This window comes from Acomys minous, assembly GCF_964271855.1.
Source record: "Acomys minous genome assembly, chromosome: 12".
Taxonomy (NCBI): Eukaryota; Metazoa; Chordata; class Mammalia; order Rodentia; family Muridae; genus Acomys; species Acomys minous.
This window is the reverse complement of record NC_140493.1, coordinates 74,790,709-74,813,416: the sequence shown is the minus strand read 5'-3', so window position 1 is coordinate 74,813,416 and position 22,708 is coordinate 74,790,709. Positions and strand designations below refer to the sequence as shown.

Sequence of the window (22,708 nt, the reverse complement as noted above, 5' to 3'; positions counted from 1 at the left end):
GGAAGAGGACCTGGAAAGACGCACAACCCAATCAGCCTTTTTAAGATGAATTCATGATTCAGTCACCTCCTAATAATGCCACTAGCCAGAGACCATGACTTTAACACATGAACCTTCTAGGGGGACACATATCCATATGGTGATACTATTTTCTCACTGTCCCTTTTTCTCTTTATCCTCCTACCCTAAGAGTGGTTCCATTTTCTTGGCCAATGTCTTTGCAATATGTTCTTTACTAGAATAAAGCCTCTACTTTAAGAACAAGGAAAAGGAAGCCCATAGCTGGGAATTAAAAGTGTTCAACTGGACATAAGGCATGTCTACGTGAGGTATGACTAACATGAACAAATGTTTATTTGCCCCAGATTTGGCACAAATGTCAAACCCCCAAAAAGATTCCACTCAAGTATATCTTACTGAACAATTGCGTTACTGTGGCTATTTATAGGAGTGCAGGTAAGGGGTTCCAGGAGCATGGATGATTCAAGAGCTTCAGCTTTACCAAAAGTTCATTAAACTGCAACCATTGAGCTCTCTGCTTGGCCTTTAGGTAGTTTAACTGGTCACCAAGACTCTTCTATGAGCAACTATTTGCTGATTGTGTAATCTTGGGGAAGAGTGTTGTTGTGATGCTTCTGGGTTTCAGGGGCTTTCTGAGCCTTGTGAGTTGTACTTATTCCCTGAGTCTTAAAGAGACTCTCTCCTTTACTTTTCAATTTAGGAAAAAAATCTCTGTACAACATAGTGCAGTAGACACAGGGCTATGGCCAAGCCTCCTTGGCTTTATTACTGGAGAAATGACTCTCCTTGAGAACTGTGATCTTATTTCTTGTACTATTTTCCATAGCTCCACCAAGGCAGGACACGTACTTCAGTTCTGCAAGCACCTGTGCGTCATCTCTGCCCTGTGTGCTGCTTTCCGCATTGAACTTAGAGATCAAACACTCTTGCATGTCAAGCTTTTACTTCATACCCCTTCAGGCAGCCCTTTTCTTTCTCGCATTCCCAGGGATCTCCTTGCTCTTGAACACGTCATCCTTACTCCCACTCTACCCTTTTCCTGCTGCTGATATCATCATGAGTCACCTAGCAAGGGAAAACCTTCAAGATCACTTAGGCACAGATTCTCTTTAATATGTGGTTTCCCAGAAGCAGAATCCAAGGTATATTCCTCAGATTTATTAAGAAGACATGTTAGGGGAAAAAATTTTAAAGTAAGGAAATGAGAGCAGCCAGAAGAGATAATCCAGGTAAGAGAGCAATTTGGGGGAAAAGCCTGGCTCAGTGTGAGGACCAGGACACTTGGGAAGTGAAAATCATGGCTCCGAAGCTGGGCGAGCTTCCCTTGCTGCCAGGTAGAGGTAGGCCTGGTTCCCAGGTCCTAGCAGCTCTCTCCGGAGAGAATGGCAGAGTGAATGCCATTGCCTCGTGGGTCATTGGAAGCAACAGAACAAAACCCACAAAGGCTGCGAAGGGGGCAAAGAGAAATGACAGTAAACAATGGGAGCAGTCTGAGCGGAGGATTCACAGTGCCATTTAAGGCCAGCCTCTGTGTTTCACAAGTCTGCTCATTGCTCTGTCTCAGTTTCCCCAACTCCGGAGTGGGATTGCTCCCACATTGCGATGGAATGTAGGGCTGATAGGCAGTAGGCACCCATCAGGTGTTAGTTGCTTGCTTTGGAAGAGGCTGGCCTTTCAGATGGGCATGTATACACATGCCCATGCGCGTGTGTATACCATATATACATTCCACACCACATCAGCCATATACTATCTTGTATGATGTGACACTGCTGCAGTTAGTAAACCTGATGTATTCTCTCTGCCTCAGTCCTTTGCACATGTTCCTTCTCCTCCCGTTTCCTTCTTGCCTAAATCATGCTAACCATCCTTGGCTCTTCCTTCAGATGCCACTCCCTCAAGGACATTCATTTCTTTTGATCCCCAGGCTTTGCTGTCTCAGCGTCACAGTGGCAGCTTCCTTGTAAATGACCAACTACCACCAGATTTTGGACTATCGCTTCATCTTTTTGAGCACGTAACTGTTATTTATTTTCTAAAACTGTGCGTGCATTGAAATGATCAGAGAAAAAATCTCATCTGTTAGAGAAGGTTGCCATTTTGACTTTTAGATCTCTGGAGACTACGGGCACGTTCAGTGAAGACCTTGGTGGATGGAGGCGTGAGTGGGCACCGGTGCCACCCCTACCAGTGGTCAAACACAACTGGTTGCCTCTGGTGTGTCCATCAGTAGGTGCTCAAACACCATCCAGATGGTTAATTGACTTTTAGGTCAAAAAGTGATGGAGGGATTGAAGAGATGGCTCAGCAGTTAAGAGCTCTTGCTGCCCTTCTAGGGGACCTGAGCTGGTTGCCAGCACCCATGTCAGGTGGCTTACAACCTTCTGTAACCCCACATTCAGGGCATCTGACACTTCTAGCCTCTGTGGGCACCTGCATTCACATGTGCATGCCCACATGCAGACACACATTCACATAGCTATAGATTATATAAATAAACTCTTCTTAAAAAGCGTAGTGGAATGCGTTTTCCAGGCCTCCGCTACATCTGCCAGGCAGGTTGAAATTTCTTCTGGGTCACAGGTTCATTAAACAACAAGTAAAGAGGGTCAGGCATGGTGGCCTGCCAGGCTTTCCTAGTACCTGGTAGCCCAGCATGGATCATCTGCGGAAGCAGATGGGAGAGGGTTACCTGGGCATTCAGAGGATGCAGGCGGCACCTGCCACCAGTGGTCATGCCATAGGAAATGGAAAGCACCAGCGCCCTGGGATGCTAAATCAAAGCCTGAGGTGATGTGATGAAAGGCCTCAGCTTGACCTCAGGTACAAGGACAGAGGAAGCTGGAGTCAGCGCTCTGCATCAGAGCATGGCCGCTTGCTCTCAGGACGACAGGAGGCCTGTCTCACTCTTTGTCCCTGGTACTTGTGTAAATGTTTTTGTTGCTTCAGGGCTATACGACCTGTGGTCAGTTAACGTGTTACCCCACTAGTTGACTCATTATATAGTGAGGTCCATCTGTAGGGTTGTCAGTACTAAATTACTTAATCCATGGAAGGTGTCCTTAGAACGGTGACCAGCAAAGTAACAACCTGGGCGGTGCTGTGACAGTGACTTTTCTGTCATTGATGTGGGTGCACATGAGAATGGGGGAGACATTCAGGCTAGACACACGGATGTATCTTCTGGGTCTCGGGTCCTGTACTCCCGTGTTTAGCATGCTGCTCCACAAATTCTCTGCGCTGACACAGCGGTGGAGCTCGGCCAACCTCTCTCAGAATCCCAGGTCTCTAAGCAACTTAATTTCCAAAGCTCACAGCCTCAGTTGTTTAAAAGAGGATTAAGACTCACCTGGGAAGATTGCTCTGAGGGGTAACTCCAATCTGTAGAATGTCTGCTGTGCATAGGCCTGGCGTGAACCCTGATGTCCTGCTTCCTGGCAGCATCCGAGCACATTAGGGAGCAGCAGGCATTCGAAGTCCTTTCCAGAGAGGTGTTGTGGATCTCAAGGAAACTTGACATTGCAGATAACAAATCTGTGGAACTCATAAGCCTAAAAGCTGGCAGGGGTGGATCTAAACAGGCCTAGAAGGACTGAGGAAAACAGATGAAGGTGGGCTCCTTGGTGCAATATAGCCAACTTTCCAAGAAAATATGCGTCAAAGAAGTGCTCATGCTGAGGGCTCCATGGGGAAAGAGATGAACAGGTAGTCATCACCATGCCTGGATGTCGTCATGGAGTGGTGCTGCCCCTGTCCAGCCTGCGTGGGGGTCTTTGTTGCTGGTTTGGTGGATATTTGATGAGTCAATGTCCAGAGCCTGTGCTGTCACATGCCAGGCGCTTGTAATACAGTAATGGAAGACACAACTTATCCATCCTCATCGAATTCACAGTCCCAAGGGGGAAGACACGATAAACCATAAACAGTAGATTAGAATGCAGTACTGTATGTATTAGGGTGAAAATGCTCTGGAAAAGAAAAAAAATGATCATAGCAATTTAGGGACTTTGTGAATTTGCAAATGTTGGGAACAAGGGAATCAGGTCATGAAATTCCCCAGGGTGGTCAGAGCACTTCCACCCTGTAAGTTGAGGAGAGGAGTGACATGAGTCAATACCCAAGGGGCCACATGCGCACGCATGTGTGTGCGCACGCACACACACACGCACACACACACATGCATATATACAGAATCCTGGGAAGAGCCCCCTTGTATTTTGTCTGTGTCACAGCCACTAATATTATAAAACAGTAGGTTAAACTTTGCTGGGCATCTGTAATGGTCCCTGGGATGCTACGCTGACTCTCAGATAAGAACACACTGGTCCCCTTCCTGCCATGCTAGGCCAGTTTGATGATGCTTCAGTGAGCTGCCCAGCTTGGCTGCCTCTCGTGGGCCATGGGGGGCCAAGTGAAAGACACATGGTTCTTTCCCCAGGACAAGGGAAAGCCTGATCGCTACCACCCACATCATGCCAGATTCCTGAGAGGCTGTGGCAGAAGGACCAGAAGTTCAAGGCTAGCCTGGGCAAGTTAGTTAGCTGCTCTCTCAAAATAAAGAGAAAAGAGGCCTAAGGATGGATCTCAGGGGTGGAGTTACTGCCAAGCATGTGTGAGGCCTTTGGACTCAATCCCTAGAGGGAGGAGAAAGAGGGGACCAGGACTGGGGGTTAGAAAAGGAGGAGTTAGGAAGATGGAAGAGGGGAGGGAGGAAGGGATGGCAGCTGCAGGTGCCCATGGACTGGCAAGGCCAATGCCCACTTCAGTCCGCTGCAAGGACCACACATCCTCAGTTGCTCTGATCTCAACCAGGAAGGAGCGAGGCTATGTGAAAGGAAGCCTGTTCTGAGTGTGCGTGTCTGAGTGGCCTCACCATCAGCAACCAGACTAGGGAAGGAAAGAAGAAGAGGGGGCCTGAAAACTGAAGCCCCCGGGAGCCCAGTTATTTGACAACCAGAACAAGGCTCAGACTGGGGCCCCGATATGTCATTGCTACGCAAGGCTGCTTGGGAAGGGTTCCCTCACACATTATAGGGTGTTTATTTAGCATCCTTCCTGGCCTCTACTTCCCTAAATACCAATTGCACACATGAATCCCAAACATAGCCACATAAAATATCTCAGAGAGAGGGGCAAAATCTATCTCAGCTGAGGGCCATGGCATCCTGTCCTGATTCCTTGGTCCAGAAATAGAGGCTACTGGCCAGGGAACACACACCTGGCTTCCTCTTCCCAATGCATCATGGGAGGCTGGCAGCCTGGGTGGACACAGGGATTCTGGGTGGCTCTCCATAGACACTTATTCCACTTCAGTGGCGGTCCTGGCCCTGTCCACCTACTTTAGCTGCTGATCCAGTGTCACATCCAAAGCCCGAAAGCAGTGGGGAATGGAGCCAAGTGGCTGGCTGGAGTGCCACCTAACTGAGGCCTTCTCTGAGTGGTTTTGGCTGTTGGGACTCACGTTGATTTATTATTACATTTTTAAAGACACTGAAATTTAAACTCATCCAGGAGACTCTGCTCGCCAAGACATAATTAGGAGAAAATGACAGGGGTAGTAAATATGTAATAATTCTTTCCTTAATGACTTGTGCTGGTATTCAGCCTGTTCTCTGGTCTCACTGACTACAGGAGACCAACTGCCACCGTGCGCTCACTCATACTGTGTGTGTGAACAGCCTATCACACACAAGCTCATGTGCAGAGAGTTTACTGAGCTGGAGACACAAGCACACGTGTATCTGCACACTCACAGCTTTAAATAGCTCCTTCTAGGGAACAGGAGGACTCAAATGATTCATTGATTGGACAGTGGCTTATGCACATACTGTTGAGTCAAGTGCCATGTCTGCATCCTACCAAAATCTGTCCCAAATGAGAAGGTTCTGAGTAGATATGTGCATATATGTATATGTATGTAGGTATGTATGAGAATATATGTATTCACACACACACACACACACACACACACACACACACAAATAAAGATGATTTTGTAATTTAGGAAGTTATAGCCATGTAAGCACACACAAACACATGCATGCACACCATACACACCACACATGCACCATACACACACACACACACACACACACGCGCGCGCGCACGCACGCACACACACTGAAGTTCATAGATGTTGAGTTAGTTGCCCAAAGTCACAGAGCTATTAAGAAATGAAACCCGAATGATCCTCCAGCCTTGGCTGTTCTTCCCTTCTGTACACAGTCTCCTCTCAAAGCACACTTCGCAAAGGCCGTCATCTCTGAGCTGGAGCTTGGAAGGTCACTGGGAATTTACCAAGTCACCTTGACAAGAACTGGATCACGCACAGGTGAATGGGACTCAGGACATTGAACAGGGAAGTGCAGACCTCTGGGTGCTTGAGAAAGGCCAGAGGAAGAGAAGCCGGGCAGAACCTGGCTCACACACTGTCTCAGCCAGGAGACCCCAGTGCACGGAGCTCAGGGCTGACTTGCCCTCAGTCCAGCAAGAGAGGGAGTTGTCCCTTGTGGGGCTGTCTCCTCTAGCCGGAACCAAGTCCAGCACAAGTCACAAGGTGACCCACCCCCCAGGTCCATTAAGAAACCAGGCAACACTGATGCCCCCACCCCCCAGTAGCTGCCTCTATCCTCCTTGCCCAGGAAACAGGCCCAGTTAATTGCAGGGTGATCGCCATGTTCTTGCCGAGCATTTAACGTAGCGTGTAATTGCAGGGTAAACACATACAGGGCTATTTCCAGCTCCCAGCCCAAGGCTGTGCTGTGCTGGTAATGACGGCAGAGGAGTGGCTGCAGTGTTTCAAAAGTGATGGGTCCAGGCCAAAACTGGGTCAGCCTGAAGCAGCCCTCTTCTAGTTCCCGACTGGCCAGGTACTTAGGCTTTGAAGAGGATGCCTTGGATTCCCCCCAATATTTTAATATACCATGTCTTCTTTGGGGGGGGGTACCACAGACCCTGACAAAGGAGTGGTTAAAATGTCCAGCCTTAGAATCAGATAGGCCTGCTTTTATATCAAGACGGTGTTACTTAGTGGCTGTGCAACCTTGACTGCTTTGCTGCACCTCTCTGAGCCTCAGATGCCTCATCCATACCATGGGCATAAAAACATGTAAAGTCTGACAGCAAATGAGATAATACATGGGGATGCTGAGCAAGATACCCGATGTACACATCTGTTATGGGTCATGCTTGAAGCCTCGCAGCTACTAAGTAACGAAACCCATATTTGATCCCAGGTCTGTCTAAGGATGACTATCACATAGTCTCTACTCTAAGGACCTTCCCTCCATCCTCTGTACAAAACTGTGCAAGAAAGACAAGACCTTGACACTTCGAAGTTCAGTAAACCTAGCCTCAAGTCCTGGCTGCACCAATTGTTTGCTATTTTCCCATTTAAAAACACAGGATTCCGTTTTTCTTACCTGCTGGCCAAGCATAGTAACATCTGCTCATCTTCCACGTTGTCTTGAAGGTCAAGTGGGATGGCTGTCCTGATGGGTCCTGGTGCGTTGTTGTCAGATGAGGATGTTTCCTTGGCCGAGTTTAATCTCTGGCGTAGGTTGCCCATCTAGGAGGGAGCCTTGCGATGGGACTTTGCTGGTAATAGGGTTTCCAGGATGACTTAAGACTACATGCGCCCTGGGAAAGAAGGAAGTGGGGTTAGCCAGAGGGAGGAGCTGAGCAAGATGCCGTTTCAGTTGATACTCTGCTGGTTCTATGGGCAAGGCGGGGTGCATAATGACTCTTCAGAGCTTTCCAAGAGGGGTGCACACTCTGCTTTACTCTCAGTCACCTCATGGGACTGTGCTCAGGAGGAGGCAGATCTTGGATCAGGCATCTCTCTGCAGCTGAGGGTGAGCCCCAGGGGCTAAGTGAATGGGGCTTTCCTTTACCCAAAGGATCTGGGAGCCATCACAGCCACACTACAACCTTGTCACTGCTCACCCATTCTCCCAAGATCCTCCTACTGTCTCATACCCAGGGCTGTGTTTCCTGGGCCCAGCCTGACTCCTTCCTAGTCTGGCTCTTTCTTCTGACCCTCCCCGCCCCCCACATACACACACACAGTTTCTTCTTGTTTCAGTCATTCCCTGACACAAGAGTATTTACAGACACGGATCCCGGCCAAGTGGCAGGTATGGAGAACCAGCAGGCAGCTCTGGTTTCTCTTCTTGGCTCAGATGGGTCTCCATGGGTCCTCAGGCTCTTGTGTCCTGAGACATGGAGCTATCCCTGGGGTGTGCCTTGCACCTGTGTGTCTGAGGACCCAACCTCGGATGCTTTCCCCAGTAGCCTCATCTGGTTTCATCATCTTGATTTTCATATTCTCTGAATTGGCTGGAGGCCCATACGCCTTGGTGCTTCTGTCTGAGATTTTGCGATACTCGCACATGGTAGAGCTCACTCAAGATCCCAGGCAAATTGAGTGGCTTTATCTTGTAGACAAAGAGGGAGGGAGATGGACAGAAATAAAGCATGCTGGTTACTCTGGCCACAGTGGCTCCTAGATGCAGACAAGACAGAGGTCCCCAAGTTTCTCAAAACAGAGAATGTAAGATAACTTGGAGACTTCGAAGCACAAAAACAGAAGGAGTCTGGCTCTTGGAGGTCAAGGTTGGCCCCTCATTAACTTTGTTTTCTAATATAAGGATGGTAACCTCTGACCTCCAGCTTTCCCATTAACACTCTGACTCTGTAGAATAGGGTTTTTTTGGGGAGGAGGGGAGAGGCTGGAGAAGCTCTCACAGAAGAGTCAGTTTTATTTCCTCTCCCAATACACATGGTCTTTTGAAAACTACCTTGGCTTTGATGGAGCTTGTCTGGACAGAGATGGTAGGCATATGGTTTCTGCTGGCCTCATTCACTGCCAGCCTTCCCAGGATGCCTGTGGGTCTCTGCTGGGCAGTGAAGAGGCCACAACTGAGCCTGGAATAGGAGGGGGAGAAGGAGCAGGCGGGGGGGGGGCAGCATGAACAAGCCCATTTTCTTCTAAGAAAGCCAGCTCTGGCAGGTTTGCCTAGTGGTCTGGGCCAGACTTCTGAGGGGTCTTGCCTGCTGGTCACTGTGTGCCTTCTCACGTGCTCATAGTAATGAATATGAGAGAGGCTGTCACTGGGAAAGACCAAGGTGACAGTACTGTCACCAAGATGGAGTCGGTGGCTGTCATCTTCCTTCCATAGGGATCACGGGACTTACTGGAAAGAAAGGCACTCCAGGTTATGTTACCATGTACATCTCAGGCGGTTTTGCTAGTCCTGCATATCCGAGGTCCAGAGCAGGAGCGGTCCGTGTGGCATCTGCAGAGCTGGCCCAGTGTAATAGTCAGATTCACCCTTAGCCTGCACACGCATGGGTAGGCACCAGCACTGCTGGCAAGGTAAGACTGTGGCAGAACCTGGCTGGCTGATTCCGTGCCTACTAACCTGTGGCTTGCTGTGAATCTGAACCATTGGGCAGGCACAGGACTAGGAACATTATATGTTAGTGATCAGCGTATAGGAGGCTGGCTTGCCTTCATAGAATCTCATGTAGCCCAGGTTGGCTTTGCACTCACCACATAGATGATAATGACCTTGATCCTTCTGCTTCTAAGTCCCAGTGTGAGGATCACGAACATTCATGCCTTCCTACCCTCACTTGAGAGAGAGAGGTGGGGGGTGGGGAGGGGAAGAAAGAGAGAATATTTTAAAAGCCAGGCACAGTGGTACACACCTGTAATCCCAGCACTCGAAGGCAGGGGTGGGACAAAGGCAGGAGAATCTTTGTGAGTTCGAGGCCAGCCTGGTCTAAAAAGTGAGTCCAGGACAGCCAAGGCTACATAAAGAAACTGTTTTTTTGAAAAAAACAAAAACAAAAAAAGTACAGTAACAGAGCAGGACTTCCTGCTCAGTTGTCACACAGATAGCAAAAGCTAATGGCCTTGATTCAGGCTCTCTAGCCAAGTGGCCCTGGGTTCCGCATCACAGAATCAGCCCCTCTCTGCCTTTAGGTCTCTGCATAGGTGTGGCTGGTTCTCCAGGAGTCTCCTCCTCTGGCTGCTTCCTCATCCTGCTGTGACTTCCCTAATGCCCCTGTGCCTCTTGTCATTCATGAACATCTTCCTTTAAAAAAAAAATCTCCTGTATGTGTTCCTTGTCATGATGCTGTTACATCAGGACAATCCACACAAGTGCAAGCCGTGTACTAGGAGTGCCCCCAGCCCGTGCTCATGGCCTTCTTTCTCCCTATTCCATTAGGCACCTTCATTCCCCTAGACCAGGATTCTTAACCTGTGGGTCAAACAGTCCTTCACAGAGGGCACCTAAGACCATCAGAAAATAGCACAGGTATTTACTATATTATAATCCATAACTGTAGCAAAATTACAGTTATGAAATAGCACTGAAAATAATTTTTTGGTTGGGGCCACCACAACACGAGGAGCTATAATGGAGGATTGCAGTGTGAGGAAAGTCGAGAACCACTCCCCTAGACAGTTTTCTTTCTCCTTTCATGCCCTATGGATAGACATGGTTCATGTGTGTATACAAAAATCTAGGAACCACATGTGAGAGAAAACATGTGCTATTTGTCTTTCTGAGACTGCCTTAATTTACTTAACATGATTCTCTCCAGTTGCATACATTTTCCTGCAAACAACATGACTTTGTTTTCTTTATGTCTGAAAAAAACTTTCTTATCCATTTTCTCTAGTCATGTCTCTGTAGCTGGCTACCTACATTGGTTATATAATGTGGCTATTGTGAATAGTGCTACAGCAAAATCTGATGTGCAAGTGTCCTGTGATCGTGTTAATTTGGAGTCCTGGCAAATACCCAGGAGGGGTAGAGCTAGGTCATGTGGTAAATCTATTTCTAGGTTTTGAGGATCTCCATACTGACTTCTGTAATGACCAGATCTAATTTTCTTTTTCTTCCCCATCAACAGTGTGTAAGGGTGCTCTTTTCCCTCATCCTAGCCCATATTTATTTTTTGTTTTGTTTTGTTTTTTTAGACAGGGTTTCTCTGTGTATCTTTGGCTATCCTGGATCCACTTTGTAGACCAGGCTGGCCTCGAACTCACAGAAATCGGCCTGCCTCTGCCTCCCTGAGCACATAGGAGTGCACCACCATGCCCAGCTTTTTATTGTTTTCTTAATGGTTGTTGATCTAGCTGGGGTGAGATGGGACCTCAGCATACCTTTGGCTCATTGCACTTTTTCATGTGTTCATTCCCCATTTGTATTTCATCATTTGAAACTTGTATGCCAATTTTATGGTCCAATTGACTAATGAGGTCATTTGGGTAATTTTGGCATTTAGTATTTTTAGTTCTTTGCATAGTCTTGATATTAATCCACTGTCAGGCATTTAACTAGCAAAGAGCCCCTCCCATCCTGTTACCAGTTTTATTTGATATACAGTCTGACCCTTCATGGGCCTCTCATTTCTTTAGAAACCCTATCTCTCTTGTGTAATTAAACCTTCAAAAAGAGCCTGTTTTTTCTGGATGTTTCAAGGTGAAGACAAAATAATGCAGTTAAGAGGAGTAGCTCCATGATCATACTAAACTCCACAAAGTCTGAGACTTCCATCTACTAGCCTGCTAGATATCGGTCCTCACAGGAAAATCTTCCTGAGATGCTTGGATGCACTGCGGTGGAAGCCCAGGCAACCAATGCCTCCAGCAGCTGGACCTCAGCAGCATGGGAGAACATTGAGCATCGTGGAAGAGCACAGCCAGTAGAGACTTGCCAAGCCATGGGTAGCTGTGGCATCCTCAACCGGGATGGATCAGAGTCTCAGCCACAAAAGTACATATACCTGCCTGGTCTACCACAAGAGGAGACAGGTACAAGGCTGCATTTTCTGACTCATGGTGCCAGAATGATGGCCTTGGATTTCCATACTACACACAAGCAGTGAGCTGGCAGGACCAGGGCAAGGCAGTGGCCCACACTAGGCTCCAAGAGCCTAGAAAGTACATTGACTCTGAGAACCCCTTCCAAGTCTGCTCACCAAAACACAGAGTCCACTATGGGACAGACCTTCTCTTTTCCTGGGAGTGTCAGCATCACAGGCTTCTGTTGCAACAGACCAGCAAAAACAGGTATCAAGGAACACCAGAGCCTTCTGCAAATAGCTGCTGGGTAGGAGGGGAAGGGCACTTTAAGGGCATAGGTTGTAGAGAAATGTGAGAGGACTTCAAAGTAGAAGATCATAAAGGCTAAAGCTAAGGGTCTTCTGGAGAGAGAAACCATGTTCTTAAATGCCTGTGCAAGGTGAGTACTCCATGGGGACTTACTGGACCAATAAATGAGTGAATATTAAATCTAGACAGTTTGCACCCAACCTTTATGTGTTTCTTTATACTGGACACTTGGATTCCATTCATTTCTCTGAACTTGTTCTGCAGTCATTTCCTCCATCCTGGAGAGAGGCTTATTCTTGAGGAAATAAAGAAAACTTACAAGTCTCAGGAAGTTCCTGAAATATACAAGATTCATACAGCCCTGCCTTGGGGTTATATAAGCAACAACAATTATTGGGGAGAAGATACTCTCACTTTTCCAGCTGCCTGAAAATTGTGAAGAGCGTGAAAGTTTGCATGAAAAATTACCCATGATGGGATGGGCTTACCCATGCTGGTATGAGCTTATAATGATGCAATTACCGTTGAGTCATTCCTGCTCCACTCAGTATCTTCTTAACCATAGTCCTTTGAGAAACCTCAGTGAACTCATTAGTTCACTAAGCTAGCTTTGGGTGGGATTTTGGGTAGCTAGCTTTGGATGGCATTTTGAGTAACTAGCTTTGGGTTTCTTTGGTCTGTTAACTGGTGACCTAACTGAAGTGAATAGATATTTATTTACATCTCCATAGAAAAGTCATATAGAACATCTTCAAATTCCACTTCTGTAGGATGGAAACACCATAATCTCTCCACTCCCCATCATCAGAGCACTGAGGTGATGCAGGGAGATGCAGTGAGCATCTCTTGAAGAGCCACAAAATCCGTCCAGACATAGACAGGATTCATTACTAATATGCTCCTTCCAGTTCCATTTGGGGGCAGTCTCCTATGTCTACTATCTGTATCTGATGCTTCTCAGCAGCCACTCTAAGTTAACTGGCTCAGGCAAAGCAGCCCATAGGAAATGTCCCTGGTGGCCCTAACAACCCTCCTCTCTCCTTGAAGTGTGGACCATCTCTCTGGGTTAAGTGTGCTTCACACCACTGTTTGCTGGGTGGAGAATGGAGACAGTGGGCCCAAACACAGCTGTGTGTCATTTATATCAGAAATACTGGGGCCAGCTGCTGGGGCTGTGATGACATTCCAACAAGCCTTGTTGACATTCCAGAGGCATCAGCACCACGAGGTTAAATTATAAGTTGATGATGACAAGCAGACACACAGGAAAATGTCAAAATTAGCATGGCTGAGCGAGGCATCCTCTTCCCTTCATGCTCACTTAGCCCAGCCCTACTTTTCCCTCCCTGCCTACTCTTGCCCCCAGGACCACCCCACTTTACAATTGGTGCTTTAAGGGCATAGGAGCAAGAACATGTGTGCCCCGGAGTCTTGTGGTTTCTGTCATATCTTGCTTTCCCCTTGGCCACCTGATGCTGAGATAACAGCTACATTCTTGTGAGCCCATGACCTTGAACTTATCTTTGCTCCTCTGTGCTCATCTGTGCATTCAAGATAATGACACATTCCTCTCAGAATGGCTGCAGAGCAAGTGAATGCACAAATGTACCTTGTCACACCCAGGGCTCAAAAATGTCCCTGCCTCTACTCTGTCCTTGAGCCCACTCTCGGGGTGGTCCAGCTGCAAAAGAGACTGAGAAAGGGGAACAGAGGTGAGAGGGCAAACCAGGTGGGCTTCTTTCTATCAGGAGTCCAGTTTACCTGAAAACCAAAGAGAGATTTCAGAGGTGGACATGAAGCCCAGGGCAAGGCCATCGGAGCCATGGGGACACAGAGCTGTGATTCAAAATATGCCCTTAAATTTATGATGAGAGGTTATAGAAACGCAGCACAAGCATTTTTACAAACAGACGCCTTTGACTGAAGGAGACCATTTCAATCGACCATTTCAAAGTGCCTTCCCGTGAACTGTGTCGCTCAGATCCCTCAACGGTTGCTTGAGAAAGGGAGTCATGCCCATTCACAGTTGATCCAAGAGGCTCTGTCTAGCTTTAGTTGTGCACAGGACTAAAACTTAGGTATGGCAGAAGACCAAGGAGATTTCAAGCAGAAGAAACCTGCTTGTGGGCAGAGATTGGGGGCGGGGCATAGTGTAGATTTGGAGGATACCATCCCTTTGATTGGCCTGAAAGGGAAGACTGAATCCCAGAGGCTGAAGTCTAGACTGTGAAGCTGAGAGGGCTAAACACAGGTACTGAAGAATGTCTTCATTCAACATAGAAAGAGGTGCCAGAGGAGATGCAGAGACGGAAGAGTCAGCAGTATGGAGATGGACCATGACAGGGCTGTGATGTAGGGCTGATGTGAGAGGCAGGGCACGTAGAAGATAAGATGATTGACAGGATCAGAGTGGGAGGATGAGTTCAAGACGTTGGACTTTGGTGGGCTGGCCTGGAACTCTCTTTACTATTTATGACTTTGCTTTCTGTTGGGAGCCCGAGTTATTATGGCCAGAAAATTGATGTACCAAATTGGTTTTCAGGTTCCTGGCCCATGGAGACCTTCCTGCACACATGATCTCTTCTTGGCCCTGACCCTCTTAGCCAACTTTGAATTTCCATAGATGAGAATGGTAAGGATTCAAAGTATGATCAAAGACAGGGGTTGGGAAAAGAGGGAATCGTAGAAGGGAGGGAAAAGACTGAACCGCCTGCACTAGCGAGGCATCTAGAAGAATATCATAGCCTTTGTATAGGCTCTGATGCCCGCTTTGTGCATCAGCAAAGGGCTTCCCAGCTTGGGAGAGATGTCAGGACCCATAGGGAAGGATGGCAGGCAGAACCAAGCAGGGCTAGCCACTAAACCCAATGGTGAACAACTTTCAAGCAGTCATCCTGCATCCACTCGTGCCACAGATATTGAGTGGCACCTGCCATGCGCCAAGTGACATGCTTCTGAGAGGACAGTGACAAATGGAGCAGAAGTAAATGCATCCCTGGTGTGGCTGATATTGTCATGGGGACAGTTAAACAAGGCTCAAAGTAAGCAAATTAGGCAGCAACCACTTATGTGAGGAGACTGTCTGTGGAGGAGCCGGAAGCCAGTGCGTCCACAGAGCTGGAGGAGCCATGAGCTTGTCTAGGGCAGGAGCAAGGTTCTTCAGGGAAGGGGGAAAGCCAGCAGGCTTGGAGGACCTGGACACAGAAAAGTGAATGGTAGAGTGGAAACTTCCCATAAAACGAGAGCAAGAGGATAAAAGTGCAGCCTCCTTAAAGAGGGAGGAGTTGTCCGTGGACTTCCCTCAGTCTCCTCAGGCCAGGGTGATGAATGGGTCCATGACAGGTGTCAATCACTTTCTCTCCTTGAGGCTTCCTCTCCAGCTTCCAGGAAAAGAGAAGCTGGCTTACCTAAGCCACCTGTACCACCTCTTGGGGCCCCACTCCCTGAGGGACACACCCGCCAACATTACTGGACATTGGGTGGAAGGTAGCTTCTCAAGGAACAGTGTATACACATATAGGAGGGCAGGATTGCTGCACAGGCAAAGGCAGCTAGGTGGTCAGCACACGCACGTACGGACGCATTCATGGATGCATGCACGGACACACACACACACACACACACACACACACGCGCGCGCACACACGCACACACGCACACACACACCCTGGAGAAAAACACAAGAGAATGCGGGGCTCAGAGGTCTTTGAACCTGCCCTTCTTTTCTATTGCAGTCCACAGTTCTGAGACTCAGGGACATACGGGGAATTTCTTGTCCACAAAAGGCAAGGAAGGCCCAGATCATGACTTCAGGCTCCTGGTTCTCAGATCAGGATGCCCAGTTTCCAGGCTTCCCAGAGCACACACACACCCTGAAGAGAAAGGAGCTCAAGAAAGTACTTCATGGAATCAGCCCATTTCTCAGCTGGAAAAGCTAAAGGCAGGAAGATGACCAAGAGTGTAGAGTTGATAAAGTTGAACTCTTGATTCTATGGAGAGAGTGAGGGAGGGTGCAGAAATCAGAAAGTCAGAATTTGCTTTACTCTGGATGATACACAGAGAGGCTTCCATGTCTCGGGCAAACATTTAGAACTATCCTCCAAGCAAAGGGACAAGGTATGTGTTAGTGCCTTGCAGACACATGGGCACTGTTTGTGGTGTGTTCTCTGCCTGAACCGCCTGGAGGAACACAGCAAATGCGCTTAGCCAGGGAAGGGCTGCGGTTAATCTAGGCCAAATCCTATTTGCTTTAATAAGCCTCTGTGTAAACACGGCTGTTGCTCCGGCCCTGCAGCAGCTGGTTAGGATGAGTGAGAGGGCCCAGACCACTGCCCTGTGTCTATATGTTCAGGAGGTCTTGTGAGTCACTGTCAAATACACCCCTTAGAAGAGGAAGAGCTCAGGGCACCATTGCCTGTGAATGCAGTAATTGAAAATTAGAGCAATTACTTGTGAGATTTGCATCCTTTGCCCTGCTTGGCATCTGGAAACGAGAAATGGCCCAGTTGCCTAACAGTGAGGTTCTTCACTGTTGTACATAGCTCTTACCCCTAGGTTGACACACTGCCTGGATGGAAACATTTGCGGGGGGGGGGGGGGAGGGGTTTACTCATGAAACTGACAGGAAAGACAGAAGGTAACTGAGTTCTCACAAAGTCCCATAGGGTTATATGAGCAGTGAAGAATTGCTGGAGAGAGGAACGCCCTCAAATGGTGACAGTTGTTGCCTGTAAGTTGCACAAGGACTCCCATGTTACAGCTCTCATGAGTCCTCATGCTGTGGTGGATGGGCTTTCTGGGGGTGCAGCTTCCAAGTCACCCATGTTCCCACAAGTAATCTCCCAGCCATGAATATACCCACTGGTTCAGCAAGCCGTAATGTGGATGGAACGGTTGCTTTGGTAATTTGTTGTCCTCTGTCTGGGGGTAACAGAGGTCGACTTCCCAGGGAACACAATCTTCCCCTCCCCCCATGAATGCCATGCCTTGGCCACTCAGCCAGGCTTCTTCAGCATGGCTGCTCACCTTCTCCCTCTACCTCTGACTCCAGAAGCTTGGAAATTCTGACACTGGGTGCTGGCCTTGGATCAGTTCATGAAGTCCCTCATTCTTTCTTCCTTCCCCAGTTGCAGCCCCTAATCTGCACAGAAGAACACTGATGAGCAAAGAGGGGGGGGCAAACGAAGGAGATGGAGGAAGCTTGCCAAGGCTTTCCTGTACTCTTCTTTGCGTCTGCAATAAGCGGTCATGTAGCTTTTTCGCATCACTATGACAAAAGACCAGACAAAGGCAACTAGAGGGAGCACAGGCTTGTTTGGGCTCACAGTGTGAGGTTATAAGTGATCATTGTTAGGAAATCACGGTAGCAGAAGCCTGGGGCAGCTAGGCTCATGGCATCTGCAGTCAGGAAGCAGTGACAGGTGACTTAATGCTGTTATCCACTATGCTGTCAGACCCCAGCCCACGGGCTGGTACAGCCCACGTTTGAGGACACAACTACTCCTTTTTTTGAAATGCCCTTAGCAGGCACGCCCAGGGGTCTGATTCCTGGGTGATTCTGAACCCCGATAAATTAACAATTAAGTGCGAGCATCATAAGCCAAGACCCTTTTACTGTCTCTGGTGTGCCCAGGTCCCCACAGATGTCATCACACCTCAAGCTTGTGATGTATTCTTCCTCAAAACTGCTGTGTCCTATGTTCTCCTGTTGGGGACCAGCTTCTAGTTAGAACTAGACTTAACAAATCAAAACAAGGGAGTTGTGAGGGCTGAGCAGAGGCATCAGTGAGCCTCTCACTGACTTGTCTTGAGGGGAGGGAGGCATGAGTTTCAGGAAATGAGAGGGGTGTTTGGGGTGATGTGTTTTGTTTTGTGGGACCCAGGGACTGGACAGACTGGAGATCACAGAAACCCTGGGCAGCATTGATCTCAGCTCATCTTTATGAATAAGAAACCTCTCTTTCAGAGTGTAGCATCCCCAGAAGTGCTGGCCGTGAGTGTTTCCTTCCTCCCCACTGGGCTTCTATCATACAGACAGTAGATGCCCCTATCATCAAATGACCATGGATCGATATGATAGGTCAAGTTCTTTGCTGGTATCTGCAGGGGATTCCAACGAGGATGAGACCCACAGCTTTAAAGACATCGTCTAGTGTACTTGATAACTACAGTGTCTAACGCTGCTGACATCAGTGCTAATATTGCCTTGGCATTTGGCAGTCTGTAGTTTGTAGTGCAGATCTGATTTTTAACCTCATTCAGCCGTTTGAAGCTGCGCCCCCATCCCTTACCTGAAAGGATTAGATGCTGATGGGAGGATTGCATTCCTCTCCTTACCAGGTGGAGGCAGGGTGGAGGGCATTAGTTGAGGCTCCTAATGTGAAAACATCTGTACCTCTCAAGCCCCAGGCCCAGGATTTATTATTATTTCTGTTGTGTTTCTCTGTCTTGACTAAAGATGATTATTAAGGCTCACAGCTCCTACACAAAGAAGGCCAGCATGTCACTCGTTTGTCCCTCTCTCAATTGAGCTACAGACGCAGACTGCCTGAAGCCAACCACAAGGTCAAGGGCTGAAGACATAAGGTTGAGTGCTACCTCTGCGGTGCTGTCAATGTTCCTGCACTGAGATGAGATGGAAGGAGTCATACAACACCCAATACTCTGTGTTTTGTGTCAATGTATGTATAAAGATGTGTCCTGACATAGTCGAGTATTCCAGAGAGTTCCTTGGTCACCTTGGTGACCAACCACCTTGGTCACCTGCTTCCTCCTCATCTTAATAACGGGGAGCTTCTATTATCTGCATGGAGACCAGCACAGGAACCCACAAATTGCTGCTTGCAGGAACTGATATGTGAGTGTGTATCTGTGTGCATGCAAATGTGCATGTGTGTGTGTATGCATCCGTGTGTGTGAGTGTGCACATGCATGTTCATGCATGTGTGCGGAATGTATTCCTTCAAGTTCTGCACTTCCAAGAGCCATTTCTCAATGCCAGTTACTCCTACTAGAGCCTCCTGAGGATTGCAGAAGGGGCCAGGCTTAGGGAAAAAGATTTTAGGCTCCTTGGTGCTTTTTCTGGTTTGGACCAGGGGGGCCACTGTACCAACAACCTCACAAACAAAAGCAGGATGCTGGCCTCGTTCAATGCCCCATGAAATCTTCTGACCTGACTCCTGTGTATGCTGTGGATCCAGTCTGCTTGAGCTCTGTGTGCCGCTGGGTGTCCTTTGAGAAGTCTGCATATTGCATGGCATCCTGCAGGGAAGCAAAAATGAACGGCTGTAGAGTGGCATGGACCCTGGAGAAATATCCCTGTGGTGCCCAAGACAGCAGTCATCAGGAGTGAGGCAGGACACCTGGCTTTGTTCTAAGCATCGTGGCAACGTGCTGGAGAGGGTTTCTGGCCATTGCTTTTAGCAAGGATACCACCTGGGGTAAAGAAAAGTGCAGGCAGCTTAGAGCCTTTTCCCAGCGTCCTCTCTGTGTGCACAGGGAACTGGCCTTAAGGAACACTCACAAGGACCATGACAACTCCTGTCCGAGTTAGCCTGAATTCTCCCAGAGTCTGCCTTATGTATTGGTCTCTGGTCCCCAAATAATAGTGGGGGCTGCTGGGTCCTATGAGGCTGTCCCAGGTTCGTGCAGTAACTCATTAGATAGCATCATTCATTCACTCGCTTATTCATTCATTTCTCTGTGAACGGTGATGTTTGACTATTGTAGAGAACGAGCATTTACTACTTGATATCAATAGGGAAACTGAGGCTGCATGGCACACGTACACTAGTCTGAAGCTCTCTCCAAACCACAGGGTTAATTTCAAATTATAAAACCCAAACTGCCAGACTCATTTTACGTTCCTTGGATCCACCAAGTGTTTCTCAAGTGGCTGTAATCTACATCAGCCTGGAAGCTTTATATAAATAAATGCAGGTGTTCGAGCTACACTCTAGAGTGAGACACTGTCTTTATTAGGGGGACTCTGGGATCTGTATATTTAAAAGCTTACCCTTACCTCCTCTGCTTTCAGCTGAGGCTGAAATCTGAGGCTGGCCGTGCCTCCCTTAGCCCAAGAAGGAACCCGGCGCCCTGAGGAGCATCCTGGTTCCACACCGTTGCCTTGGTCATTATGCCTGAGTCCTTTTGCCAGATTTCATCCAGGCAGGTTGTGCTGAGGGTTTTATTGCTTGTTTTATGGCTGGAGTTTCCTGTCTTGCCATATGGCAAGTTCCTGTAAGGCACTGAAGGAGCAGAGGTGTACGCAGGCAGATGGGCATGTCCTGGGCCAGAAGTACAAAGCCACCTAGCTGAGGAGTCGGCCTCGTGTCTAGATAGCGGCTCTTTGGAAGGGTTGGAGGTGTCCTGGGCTAAAATCAGAGGTGGGCCATTCAAACTATGCTTCCTGAGCTGGGGCGATGGCTCAGTCAGAAGAGAGCTTGCGTCGAAAGCAAAAGGATGCAAGTTCCCCAGAACCCATACAGAAAGGTAAGCGGGGTGATGTGGACTTGTCATCCCAGCGCTGGAGAAAGTGAGATGGGCGGGTCCTTGGTGCTCACTGGCCAGCCTGACCTCCATGAATACCCCAACATACATGTATGCAAGTGCACACACACACATACACACACACACCACCAGCACCACCACTACATAGCAATACAGAGCATGTGTCCTGGTATTCTGCTCCATTCTCCATTGGAACGAGGATTTAATTGCACCTGCAAATCTGCTCTGAGCTCCCTCAGCTCTTATGAAGGCAGGAGAGGGGAAGCTACAGATTGTGAACAATGGATAGAGGTCTCCATCAGGACCGTCCTGGGACAGACATGGGGACAAAGGAGGGGCATCATTGTTCCTTCCGGACCGTGAATGGGAAAGGAAATTTACTGGGCTGCTGTGGGTCAGACTTTTAACAAAGATGAAGCCGTTTATCTTCAAGGGCAGGAAATACCACCCACTTCAGGAGGATGAGTGTGATGACAATGGGGGAGGTTAAATAGGTGGCACAAACTGAGTTCCAACAATGCATCTGGCACACAGGGGGCCCATGGGACAGCACAGCTAATGGCAAGAGTCACATGACTCCTGGGCAAGGCCTTTATCCCTACCATAAGAAAATGAGGATAATATTACTAAAACATATGAAACTGAGCCTGGTGGCACAGGCTTGGCATCCCAGAAAACTGAGGCAGGAGGATAGTCTGTTTGAGACTAGCGTAGGTGATTTAGTGAGAGTCTACCTCAAAATTAAAAGTAAAAGGAGACCTAGAAATACATCTCAGTCATACAGCACTTGCCTAATATGTGTGAGGCCCTGAGTTCAATTTTCAGTGGCCTCAAATTTCATTAATAATTGATATGAATAGGTACACATCTGTTCCTGTAGGACCAGGGGGGAAAAATAAAATGTGGGCCTATTTTTTCAAAAGTCATTATGATTTCAAGCCAGTCACAGGAAACACTGAAGCAGGCTTTTGACTTTCTGAGTGCAGGGCGCTGAGGGACTGCAGTCTTCACGCACCGTCTCCATCTTAGGTTTGTGGAAAGGGATTCAGGGGACAATGCCTGTGTTGAGCTTTCGAGCCCGGCAGCCTCTACTACGTGTGTTGCCCACTACTACTGTGAGTTGCCCACTACGCTGAGGCATGTTAGAGGAAAGACAGCTAGATAGAGCCTAAGCATTACAGAGTTTCCAGCAGCAGGCTGGGGAGGCTTCCAAAGGCAAGAAGAGGGAGGAGGGCAGATTCTCCTGCAGGGCTTCAAGTGGCACCTGTAGTTAGAAGCAGAACTCTGTGCGGGGTGTGGGCCGGGCAAGCAACTTGGGGAGTTGCCTGAATGTGGGTGACCAGAGACAGAAAGGAAAGCAAGAGGGGTCATCCCAGTCGTCAGCATGGGTGATCAGAAGAGAGATGTGACACACAAAAAGAGGGTGTGGGGAGAGGGTAATGGGAGGAACTGTTTCAGGCCACATCTTCCCCACTGGCAGGTCCATGCAAAGGGATGTGGAGCGACACAGCCCAGATGATGAGACTTGTGGGAGGGAGTTGAGGGAAACCTGTGGAGTGATGCCCAGTGTTCCAGGATAGGAGTAAAGACCAGCATATTTTCAGATTTGCTGGGGACCTAGCATCCAGAAATTAACCCTGTGCAAAAGTAACCAGCAAAACTCAGAGCTGTGAACACGTCTGGGGAGAGAGACAAGGAGGAGAAGCTATTATTTCTGCAGATGCCACAAGTCTTTCTGACCCTCAGTCTTCTCATCTGTACAGTGGGTTCTCTATCCCCCCTGAACATGGAGTAGATGGCCAAGCGAACTGAGACCTCACATGAAAATGACTTCTCTTCAAAAGAGGTCCTAGGCAGTGAGTAACACCGGACTTCTCTTTTTCATTCCTACACCTCGTCCTCAGATTTTGTTTTCCCAGTGAGTTATATTTTACAGTGTTGACAAGTTTTGGGGTCGTTCAGGTGTCCCTTGCCAGAGTGAATTTTTGACATCTTAAAAGCTATTTTGCCTCTATGGATCCTCGTAGAATTCTACATGGAATATTGGCA

General features: G+C 48.2%; 1 protein-coding gene across 1 annotated transcript in view; it reads left to right on the top strand.

Moving 5' to 3' along the window:
- The window catches only part of ASIC2 (acid sensing ion channel subunit 2), a 1,061,758-nt gene that overhangs the window by 140,743 nt on the left and 898,307 nt on the right, over positions 1-22,708 (top strand). The gene's annotated exons all lie outside the window — the stretch shown is intronic.